Below are 10164 nucleotides of genomic sequence, written 5' to 3' on the forward strand. Positions count from 1 at the left end.
CTCCCCACATCTCACCCTTCTTTTATTTTTTAAGCCACTATAATGACCGTTTTTAAGCATCAAGAACAAAACTCCGGCTATTAAAACAATAACAAGACAATGCCAATGCAAAACCCAAAACATTTTTTTAATATATTTTATTGATTTTTTACAGAGAGGAAGGGAGAGATATAGAGAGTTAGAAACATCGATGAGAGAGAAACATCGATCAGCTGCCTCCTGCACATCTCCTACTGGGGATGTGCCCGCAACCAAGGTACATGCCCCTGACGGGAATCGAACCCGGGATCTTTCAGTCCGCAGGCCGACGCTCTATCCACTGAGCCAAACCGGTTTTGGCTAACCCAAAACATTTTAAAACTAAGAATAATAAAACAATGGCAATGCAAAACAGCAATCAGTGAGTTTCTGCTAAAGGAAAGTTTCTTTTGCTGATTTACTCAGAGTCCTGGGACTTGGCTGAGAGAGTAGCTTTCACTTCTTGCTTTTCCACCATCTGCTGGGCCTCAGTTGTTTAATTTCTTCAGCTGACCCCATGTTGGCACCTCAGTCCCTTGCATAGCCTAAACTCTTGTCTGGTTCTTTTTCTTTAGACTTTTTTTTTTCGGTCTTCAAATATTTGTTATTGGAAGGCCATGCATTGCCTTCATTCATTGTATTTCAAATCACTGTACATTTACTTTGTGAAAACACTGCCTGCATTTTCTAGTACCAAAAAAAAACCCAAAAACCTAAAAATTGTTTCAGGAATATAGAGAAATATCCAACTTAAATAGCAAAAAAGTGCACCATAATTACTGCTGCACTGCAGTCATTTCTGCATTTCCCATGTTCCTTAAATAACTATCTTGTCTGATAACACACAATATACAGAGCAATTGTGAAAAACAGACATTTACATATACTTCTAAAGTCTTATTGAGAATATCCTGTTGGCATCGGATAACCGATCATAGGTGCAGCTGCAGTAGCAGGATATGCATACGCCTGTTGGTTCATACCATTGTGCATATTTGGAACATTACTTCCATATTGCTGAGTGCTATCATAACCAGTCTGGTAAGTCCCTGTTGGATTACCAGTCCCAAAACTGGTGTGTATGCCAGCAGACACAAAGTTGCTTCCAAAGCTCCCATGGGTGTAATTTGTAGCACTGAAAACACCATTCTGGGTCTTTGCCCCGAAATCTCTCTTAAGCAGACTAGAGTAACCTCTGTCATAATTTTCCCTGTCTCTAAAGGCATTAAATCCACCCCTTTTGCCTGCAGAGTATCTGTCCCGACGGTCATCCTTCATGCCTCCTCTACCCCTGGAACGACCTGAACCTCCGTCTTCAACCAACTGAAGCAACTTGGGATTGACTGCTTGATTAGCTTCACGAAGCACAGAGATAAGGTCGCTCGCTTGCTTTATATTATTAGGTGTAAAGAAAGTGTATGCTGTGCCCGTTTTGGTACTGCGAGCAGTTCTTCCAATTCGATGAATATAATCCTCTGAGGAGTTAGGGTAGTCATAGTTGATGACAAATTTCACATCTTCCACATCTAGCCCCCTGGAAGCCACATCCGTAGCAATCAGAATAGGAGCTTTTCCATGTTTGAATTCACTTAGAACCCAATCACGTTCCTGTTGACTCTTGTCACCATGAATACCCATGGCAGGCCACCCGTCTCTCCTCATTTTTCTAGTAAGTTCATCACATCTTCTTTTGGTCTCAACAAACACAATGGTTTTACTCTCCTTCTCACCCATGATCTCTTCCATCAGACGAATAAGTTTTTCATCCTTTTCTACATCTTGACACACATCCACAATCTGAAGAATGTTGTGGTTTGCACTCAGTTCCAGTGCACCAGTGTTTATATGAATATAGTCTTTCAGGAAATCTTCAGCAAGCTGTCTTACTTCTTTTGGCCAAGTTGCACTCCACATCAGGGTTTGCCTGTCAGGCCTTATCTGGTCCACGATCTTTCTTATTTGGGGTTCAAAGCCCATGTCAAGCATTCTATCTGCTTCATCAAGGACAAGGTAGGTGGTTCGTCTCAGATTTGTTTTTCCACACTCTAAAAAGTCAATCAGTCTTCCAGGTGTTGCAATACAGATCTCCACACCTCTCTCCAAATCTTGTATTTGTGGTCTCTTGGGAGCACCACCATAGATGCAAGTAGACTTCAATCGGCATGCTCTACAGTATTCAGCAGCCACTTGCTGCACCTGCTGGGCCAGTTCCCGAGTTGGTGCCAGCACCAAGCAAATAGGCCCATCACCTCTCTCTAGGAATGGCTGATGATTGATGTGGACAATGGCAGGCAGCAAATAAGACAATGTTTTCCCAGATCCAGTCTGTGCTACTCCAACCATATCCAATCCACTTAGGGCAACTGGCCATCCCTGAGCTTGAATAGCAGTGGGTTCAGTAAAGTTCTGTCTTGCAATCGCATCCATGACGTTTGCAGGGAAGTTTGCTTCGTAAAAATTCAGAATGGGCTTCGGGCAGTTGTGTCCTCTAACTGTAATTTCCTTGCTTCTTCTGTATGTCTCTACCTCTTGCGCTGTGCGCCTGGCCAAATCAGGGTGTTCTTGGTAAAAATTCTTCTCAAATTTGGGCAGCTCATCAAGATTCCACTGCTTTTTAACTAGTTTCTCCCCAGGGTTTCCAAACTTCTTTCCTGATAGAGGCCCTGCCCGACTTCCTCCAAATCGAGGTGCACGAAACCCTCGATCCCGGCCACTCGAATAGCCCGACATGGCGTCAATGATTGAGGTTGGCGGGGAACGAAGTGGAGAGAATCGGGTGCGACGAGTTGCTGGTGAAGGCTGTGGCGATATCGAAGCCTTGCCGGGGCAGGGGGGGGGGGGGGGAGGGACTGCGATGATAGGAGCCGGAGCTGCTCCCCTACAGGCCGGTGGGCACCCTCTGTTGGGGTCCTGCCCCAGCAGGTCCAGGGGTCCTCAAAGGTGTGGATGGAGTCGGCAAAGAAGGAAGGACACGGGGACAGCGTTCAGTTGATCAGCAGCCTAGCCAGGTTCTCCAGCCAGGTTCTGTCTTTATTGTCCTGTTACATCTGTATTTATACCAGTTGATCTTAATCCTATCCATTCTACTCCAAAGGTTAGGGCGTTTCTTATCTCCATTCCAAGGTTCCTCTATTGTTTTATTAAGCTACAAGGAAGTAACTGAAGGAGATTATCCTAAGTAAAGATTATATAGCTTAAGTGTGATTGTTCCTAGTTAAAGTGATTAACTACCCACCTGGCACTTAGTTAAGTGGTTTTACGGATTTATTCCCTTCCTTAGTCCTGTTAATCCCCATCCTGGGGAAACAACCTTTCTTGGGGAGGTGGTCCTGTTTAAAACACATACTGCTAAGCGGGGGAGAAAACAAATGTATATGCTGGTTCCCTTGAAACATAAGCTGTGCAGATGTTTCTTCCCTGGAGCGACTGTGTCAAGCAACAAGGGTGGACCGGCTTCTGGCAAATTCCCCCATATTTATTTATTTATTTATTTATTTATTCATTTATTCACTTATTTAAAATATATTTTTATTGAATTTTTACAGAGAGGAAGGGAACGGGATAGAGAGTTAGAAACATCGATGAGAGAGAAACATTGACCAGCTGCCTCCTGCACACCTCCTTCTGGGGATGTGCCTGCAACCAAGGTACATGCCCTTGACCGGAATTGAACCTGGGACCTTTCAGTCCGCAGGCCGACGCTCTATCCACTGAGCCAACCCGATTTGCCCCTTTTTTATTTTTTAAATGACAGCGCGTGTAAATCAGTGGCCACCTCTCAGATTGGGTTGTTTAAGACTCGGAAGAAGACTTGTTTGTGACTTTGCCAACAGGTCAGTCTGAGGTTTAACCCTATATTGGCTCCCCACATCTCACTCTTCTTTTATTTTTTAAGCTACTATAATGACCGTTTTTAAGCATCAAGAACAAAAAGCTACCATAATGAGAGTAAAGCTTAGGCATCAAGAACAAAATGAAAGTAAAACTTAAGCATCAAGAACAAAAAGATACCATAATGAAAATAAAACTTAAGCATCAAGTACAAAACTCTGGGGAAAAGAAAATGGTGGTGGTATAGATGGACGTGTCCTGTGCCTTGTCCCAGAGCAGATAAGGGTGAGCAGCTGAAACAGGTAACCTACAGCCCGAATAAGCAGAGGATATTCAGCTGAGAGACAGGTTGCAGCCGGGAAAGACAGAGGACTCCTGGAAAAAGGGGACGGTTGGAGACTGCAGCTGAAGTCACTCCCAGAGCGCCGGCTCAGCCACGGAGACCACGCCATCTTGAGTGGCTGTTACCGGCATCCACAGATCGGCTACTAACCCAGAAACAACGGATCTCAAGCAGCGTGACTACGTGAACTCAGACAAGCCCTGCTTCCCTTCACGGAAAGATTAGACTTCCCCTAAAGGTGCGGTTTGCAATTCAGGTTGGAGAGAGGAACGGGCGAGGGGGAAAATCTGCACCCCACAAAGTCCACGGCCGTTGGGGCCAGCGTGATCCACGAGCGTGGAAGGGCTCCTGCAGGGCTGGTGACAGAAGGGAACGCTGAAAATGAGCCCATAGCTGGACTGGATGCAAAAAAGCAACCTCGGATTTTTCCAGTCTGCCGGCTACTTGGTGCCAGGGGCGAGAGGGGGCGCGGAGACTGCACACAGACCTGGAAGGTGGAGGCTTGCGAATTCACACAACTTCTCAGGCTCTTGTTTTTACACTTCCCCTTAAATCAATGCATTTGATTATTAAACCCAGTGCATGGGATAGCCCAGTTGGGGTCACTCGCAGAGCCTGTAGGGGAAAGTTGTTTTGGGGGAACCTGGGAAACAGAGTGGGGAGTAACGATTAAAGAACCAGCTCTGGGCAGTGGACTTTCCCAAACCAGTTTTAAGTACAATAGAGAAAATAAACCCTAACTACTGGATAGAGAGGACTTATAGCCTCGGAGTTCAATCCAGACACACTGCCACCCAGAGGCAGAGCCACGAACTGATGCTTCTGTAAACACAAATAAAGGCAGTCTGGGAAACAAATACAGTCTGCCTTAAAATCAGGACTGTGGTTTACAACACGGAGGAACAGTGTATCACAGGGAAATTCAACACTCTCCTGAATACGTGGCAGGACTAAGGCGTGCCAAAAAGAAGAGTAGAAGATCTGAAGCACCTTCACTACTGCACATTTTTATTTTTATTTTTAATTCTTTTTTCACCTTTTAATTAAGAAACTTTTTTATTTTTATTTTTTAATTTTTTTCATCTCCTGATTTTACCTTTTTAATTACTACATTTTTATTTTTAACCAGTATTATTAGTATCATTTTACCATTTGTCAAAGTGTCATTTTATTTTTTCTTTATTTTATTTTGGGATTAGTGTTCTACACTCTATTTTCATCGTTCCTTTAGCATCATTTTTCTCTATCTCAACTTTACCTTTAAGCCAAAACTCTCTTCCTCACTTTTCCCCATTTGTTGTCCTGTTTCTCTTACCCTATTCCTACTTTAGATTTTCCCTTTTCCTTCTTTTTACCCTCTGTCTAATTTCAACTTACTTATATATCTAATTTCCAATCCCTTGTTCTAAATCCATATACACCTCTCTCTTTTCTTTCTTCACTATCCAAATTTTTTTTCTCTCTCTCTCTGTCGTTTTGCTATTGTTTGCTTGATTTTGAGTATATTGGTTTTTTTTATTATTGTTTTGTTTTTTATTTTTATTTTTCTGTTTTTTTTTTTTTCTTTCTCTGGGTATTTTTGTGCTTCTGTTTTCCCTTGCCTCGCTTGATATTAGTGGTTGTTTGTAGTTTGCATTCATCTCCAGGGATCTGTTGCTGGAATTCTTTGGGATTAGTGGCGGTTCTATTCGAGTTTTCTCCCCATATAAATAGTCTCTTCCCCTCTTCTATTTCATTCTCTCTCTTACTTTTTTTTCTCTCCCTTTCCCAATCTCATTTCTGCACTCTTTTTTTTCTTTTTTTCTTTTTCTCTTTTATCTTTTTCTTCTTTATCCCCTAATTCTCTTCGCTCAGGTTGTCACCTTTATTTGGGGTTATTAATATCGTGAATACATTTGTGTTCAGTGCCTTGTACATTGTGCCTTGTTGTGTTGTATTTTGTGCCTTTAAATAAAAGCAGCAGAGAGAGAACTACATAACCAAACACCTGGAGAAGAGAGATCATGGTGAAACAAAGAACCAACCCACATATGAAAGAAAAACAGGCATCATCAGAAAAGGAAGTAAACGAAATGGAGGCAATGGAGGCAATCAACCTGTCAGAGAAAGAATTCAGAGAAATGGCCATAAGGTGGATGAAAAGAATGGAAGACAAATTCAACAATATGTGTAAGAACCAAGAGGAAATGAAGAAAAACCAAGAAGAAATGAAAAATGACATCACTGTTATAAAGAACTCAATAGAAAGCATCAACAGTAGACTAGAAGAAGCAGAGGACCACATCAACGAGCTAGAAGACAAGGTAGGAAAAAACACCCAAGCAGAGCAGCTTCTAGAAAAAAAAATTAAAAAGCAGGAGGAGAAGAGCCTAAGAGAACTCTGGGACAACACAAAATGAAACAACATCCGAATAATAGGGGTGCCAGAAGGAGAGGAAACTGAGCAAGGAATAGAAAACCTGTTTGAAAAAATAATGACAGAAAATTTCCCTGATATAGGGAAGAAAAAACTCACACAAATCCAAGAAGCTCACAGAGTCCCAAACAAAATGAATCCCAAAAGACCGACGCCAAGGCACATTATAATTAAATTGGCAAACACCAACGACAAAGTAAGAATCTTAAAAGCAGCCAGAGAGAGACAGAAAGTTACCTACAAAGGATCCCCCATCAGACTATCAACTGATTTCTCAACAGAAACACATCAGGAAAGAAGGGAATGGAATGAAATATACAAAGTCATGCAAAGGAAGGGTCTGAATCCAAGAATACTGTACCCAGCAAGGCAATCAATCAAAATTGAGGGTGAAATCAGGAGCTTCACAGACAAAAACGGTCTATGGGAGTTTATTACCACCAAACCAGCAATGCAAGAAATGCTAAAGAGTCTGCTGTAAAAAGAAAAAATAGGAAACAAAGAAGGAACACAGCGGTAAAGAACAAAAATGGCAACTAACAAGTATCTATCAATAATAACTTTAAATGCAAATGGATTAAATGCCCCAATCAAAAGACATAGGGTAACTGAGCGGATAAGAAAACATGACCCATATATCTGCTGTCTACAGTAAACCCACCTCAGAAAAAAAGATGCACACAGACTGATAGTGAAGGGATGGAAAAGGTTTTTCAGGCGAATGGAAGGGGAAAAAAGCCGGGGTAGCAATACTTATATCGGACAAATCAGATCTCAAAGTGAAGGACATAAAAAGAGATAAAGAAGCCACTTCATAATACTAAAGGGAGCAATCCAACAAGAAGAAATAACTCTGGTAAATATATATGCACCCAATATAGGAGCACCCAACTATGTAAGAAATCTTCTGGAGGAGATCAAGGGAGAGATTCACAGCAATACAATCATAGTAGGGGACTTTAACACCCCATTATCACCATTGGACAAATCCTCTAAACAAAAAATCAGCAAAGAAACATCAATCCTAAATGACTCACTAGATCAGATGGAATTAATTGACCACTTCAGAACATTTCACCTCAAAGCCACAGAATATACATTCTAATCAAGTGCACATGGGTCATCTTCAAAGATAGACCATATATTGGGTCACAGGCAAAGTCTCTTCAAATTCAAGAAGATTGAAATCATATCAACCATCTTCTCAGAACACGATGGCATAAAACTGGAAATCAACTACAATAAAAATAATCCAAAAAAATCAAACACATGGAGACTAAATAGCATGCTATTAAACAATGATTGGGTTACCAGAGAGATCAAAGAAGAAATAAAAAACATCATGGCAACAAACGACAATGAAAACACAACAATCCAAAACCTATGGGACACAGCAAAAGCAGTCTTGAGAGGGAAGTTCATAGCTCTACAAGCCTACTGCAAGAAACAAGAAACAATGAGAATAAATTACCTAACTCTACATCTCAAAGAGTTAGAAAGAGAGCAACAAGAAAAGCCCAGTGTAAGCAGAAGGAAGGAAATAACAAAGATCAGAGCAGAGATAAACAACATAGAGACCAAAAAAACAATACAAAAGATCAACAAACCCAAGAGCTGGTTCTTTGAAAGGATAAACAAGATTGATAAACCTCTAGCCAGGCTCACCAAGAAACAAAGAGAGAGGACCCAAATAAAAAAAATCAGAAATGAAAGAGGAGAAATAACAACAGACCTCACAGAAATACAAAGGATTGTTAGAAAATACTATGAACAACTCTACTCCAACACACTAGACAACCTGGAGGAAATGGACATATTCCTAGAAAAATACAACCTTCCAAAACTTAATCAGGAAGAATCTAAAAATCTCAATAGGCCAATAACTATGGAGGAAATCGAAGCAGTAATCAAAAAGCTCCCAGCAAACAAAAGCCCAGATGTTTCGAGGTACCTGACGTATATGGCATACTGTTCTTAATGTTTGCTCTCCTTAGTGCCATGTGTTTTGACCAAGGTCACCTCTCCGAGAAAGGTTGTTTCCCCAGGTGGGGATCTTTCCCTGAGGTTAGGGAGGGGATACAACCCCTTAATTAAGTGCCAGGTGGGTAGTTAAGCTACATAATCTTTACTCCCTGGAATGGAGATAAGAAACGCCCTAACCTTTGTAATAGAAATTGACAGGATTAAAATCGGCTGGTATAAATACGGATGTAACAAGACAATAAACAACACAACCTGATCAGATCCTCGTCACATCCTCATCAGATCCTCATGAGATCCTCATCAGAACCTCATCAGATCCTAACCAGAACCTAGCCAGAGAACATGGCAAAAGATCCTGGACAGAACCTGGCTACAGAACTTCACTGGAGAACCTAGACAGAACATGGCAAAAGAACATGGATAGAACCTGGCTGAAGAACCTGGTGACTGAACCTGGCTGGAGAACCTGGAGAACCTGGCTGGAGAACCTAGCGAGAGAACATGGCACCAGAACTTGGTTGGAGATCCTGACCAGAACTTCACTGGAGATCCTAGCCAGAACTTCGCTGGAGATCCTGGAGGGAGAACCTCGCTATGCTGATGAACTGAACCCTGTCTCCGTGTCATTCCTTTTTCGCCGACTCCGTCCACACCTTTGGGGATCCCTGGACCTGCTGGGGTTGGACCTCAGCAAATAACTATGGAGGAAATTGAAGCAGTAATCAAAAAGCTCCCAGCAAACAAAAGCCCGGGGCCAGACGGCTTCACAGGGGAGTTTTACCAAACATTCAAGGAAGAACTAAAACCTCAGACTACTACAAAAAATTCAAGAGGAAGGAACACTTCAAAGCTCATTCTATGAAGCCAGCATCACCCTAATACCAAAACCAGATAAAGACAACACAATGAAAGAGAATTACAGGGCAATATCCCTCATGAACATAGATGCCAAAATCCTCAACAAAATCCTAGCAAATCAGATCCAGCAGTACATCAGAAGGATTGTACACCATGACCAAGTAGGATTTACCCCAGGGATGCAAGGATGGTACAATATCTGCAAATCAATAAATGTGATACATCACATAAACAAATTGAGAGAAAAAAAACACATAGTCATATCAATTGATGCAGAAAAAGCATTTGACAAAATCCAACACCCTTTCTTGATAAAAACTCTCAGCAAGATAGGAATAGAGGGATCATACCTCAACATAATAAAAGCCATATATGACAAACCCACAGCCAAAATCATACTCAATGGGCAAAAACTAAAACCATTCCCCCTAAAAACAGAAACAGGACAGGGATGCCCCCTCTCACCACTCCTGTTCAACATAGTACTGGAAGTTCTAGCCATTGCGATCAGACAAGAAGAAGAAATAAAAGGCATCCAGATTGGAAAAGAAGAAGTAAAACTATCCTTATTTGCAGATGACATGATACTGTACATAGAGAACCCTAAAGACTCCATCAAAAAATTATTAGACTTAATAAATGAATTCGGCAATGTAGCAGGATATAAAATTAATGCCACAGTAATGCCATGGCATTTCTTTACACCAATATTGAC

General features: G+C 41.6%; 1 pseudogene; it reads right to left on the bottom strand.

Moving 5' to 3' along the window:
• Positions 1-746: 746 nt before the first annotated feature.
• Positions 747-2748, bottom strand: LOC102419277 (annotated as a pseudogene).
• Between the last annotated feature and the right edge of the window lie 7416 nt (positions 2749-10164).

The sequence above is a fragment of the Myotis lucifugus genome, unplaced genomic scaffold, assembly GCF_000147115.1.
Source record: "Myotis lucifugus unplaced genomic scaffold, Myoluc2.0 scaffold_30, whole genome shotgun sequence".
Classification (NCBI taxonomy): domain Eukaryota; kingdom Metazoa; phylum Chordata; class Mammalia; order Chiroptera; family Vespertilionidae; genus Myotis; species Myotis lucifugus.